Source organism: Amia ocellicauda, unplaced genomic scaffold, assembly GCF_036373705.1.
Source record: "Amia ocellicauda isolate fAmiCal2 unplaced genomic scaffold, fAmiCal2.hap1 HAP1_SCAFFOLD_34, whole genome shotgun sequence".
Taxonomy (NCBI): domain Eukaryota; kingdom Metazoa; phylum Chordata; class Actinopteri; order Amiiformes; family Amiidae; genus Amia; species Amia ocellicauda.
In genome coordinates, this window is record NW_027102909.1 from 1098671 (window position 1) to 1100904 (window position 2234).

Consider the following 2234-nt stretch of genomic DNA (forward strand, 5'->3'; position numbering starts at 1 on the left):
TTGGCGTTCTTAATAACACCAACAGGGTGTAATCGCATAGACCACTCGAGTATAAAGTACTACATATCCCATCAGTTTAGCACTTTCAACTGTTTCTTAGTGATTCCTAGAATTACTAACCGGTATTGTAGTCAATGTGTTTATAACCTTTTTTGTTTAACGATTTGTGTGTTATCCTATGGGATCCCATGGTCTTTGATTTGGTCACGGAAGTGATTTGTCTTTGATTTGTTGATCTAGAGTTGAATTTTAATTAGTTTTTCCCTTTTGTATAATTAGTGTAGTGCTACATTTAGTCTTTGTTTTTAAATAAATTTGACAATTTATATCTTTGGAATTGGTGTCTGCGTCCAATTATTACAGAAATTGAGTTCTACAAGACTCCAGGATTCGTGATAAGGTGATACTATGAATTCACTTCTTTAATTGAAATGTATAAGTGTACCTTACGCTACATATATGTATGTATGTATGTATGTATGTCCAATTGCTTTGACAATACAAATGAATTGAATTGAGAGGGAGAGAGAGAGAGAGAGAGAGAGAGAGAGACAGACAGACAGACTGACAAACAGAAAAACAGACAGACACAGACACACACACACACAGAGCCAGCCAGCCAGCCAGCTCAGCGATGACATCACGAGCCTCTCTCAGCTGACTGCTATGACATCACAGAGCACGTACATTCCGTTGCTTGCCGTCTGTCAACCACTCAGTCACTGCCAGCCAGACTGGCTGGCTGGCTGGATGGGGGGGCTGCTTGCTGCTGCTGCGTACCTTAGCAAGCTTATTTGCTTGACCGGCCTTCCTACTCCTCTGCCCACATGCCCACCTATGCCCGATCTGCTGTTCACCTGGATCACAGCTCCGCCCCAACAAGGCAGAGCCCCCCAAGAATGGTACAAACTCACCCACGATCCCCTCCACGGAAAGCTTTAGCAAAAGGCAAAAGCATTATACGTAATGAAGAGGAACCCGAGTCCAAGACGCATCCGACCAGCCATACATATTTGTGTGTATTAAAGATCACATTTTCTTACATTTAGTTTTTCTGTACTTTATTACATCTTATTGTGATTTATAAAAGTATTGTTTCTTTTCCATATGTATGTATGTATGTGTGTGTGTGTGTGTGTGTGTGTGTGTGCCTGTCTCTGTGTGAAAGTGTGTGTGTGTGTGTGTGTGTGTGTGTGTATATGTCTCTCTGTGAAAGTGTGTGTGTGGGTGTGACAGTGTGTGTGAGTGTCTGTCTGTCTGTCTGTCATGTAACTCGCACATCTGTGAGGGCACCATTTTTGCAGAAGAGATGTACACATTTTGGAGCAACATATGCTGCCATCCAGACATCATCTTTTCCAGTGACGTCCCTGCATTTTCAAACAGATCACATTTTATTACACTTTGTTTATCTGTACTTTATTACATCTTATTGTGATTTATACTTGTAATGTTTCTTTTCCATATATATGTATGTACAGTGGGGGAAAAAAGTAATTGATCCCCTGCTGATTTTGTACGTTTGCCCACTGACAAAGAAATTATCAGTCTATAATTTTAATGGTAGGTGTATTTTAGCAGTGAGAGACAGAATAACAACAAGAAAATCCAGAAAAATGCATTTCAAAAAAGTTATAAATTGATTTGCATGTTAATGAGGGAAATAAGTATTTGACCCATTTTCAATGCCCTGGCTTAGGGTTCTCACCCATGATTTGACAGTACATGGCCCCGTCCATCGTCCCTTTGATGCGGTGCAGTTGTCCTGTCCCCTTAGCAGAAAAACAGCCCCAAAGCATAATGTTTCCACCTCCATGTTTGATGGTGGGAATGGTGTTCTTGGGGTCATTCCTCCTCCTCCAAACACGGCGAGTTGAGTTGATGGCAAAGAGCTTGATTTTGGTCTCATCTGAGACCACTTTCATCCAGTTCTCTGTACATGTGCTTTCTTGAGCAGGGGGACCTTGCGGGCGCTGCAGGATTTCAGTCCTTCACGGCATAGTGTGTTACCAATTGTTTTCTTGGTGACTATGGTCCCAGCTACCTTGAGATCATTAACAAGATCCTCCCATGTAGTTCTGGGCTGATTCCTCACCGTTCTCATGATCATTGAAACTCCACGAGGTGAGATCTTGCATGGAGCCCCAGACTGAGGGAGACTGACAGTTATGTTGTGTTTCTTCCATTTGCGAATAATCGCACCAACTGTTGTCACCTTCTCACCAAGCTGCTTG

At 42.2% G+C, this 2234-nt stretch overlaps 1 non-coding gene across 1 annotated transcript; it reads right to left on the minus strand.

The window, feature by feature from the left end:
• Positions 1-871: 871 nt before the first annotated feature.
• On the minus strand, positions 872-986 carry LOC136732139 (U5 spliceosomal RNA). The gene has a single exon (XR_010809777.1). It is a non-coding gene; the product is annotated as a U5 spliceosomal RNA (small nuclear RNA).
• Positions 987-2234: the final 1248 nt, after the last annotated feature.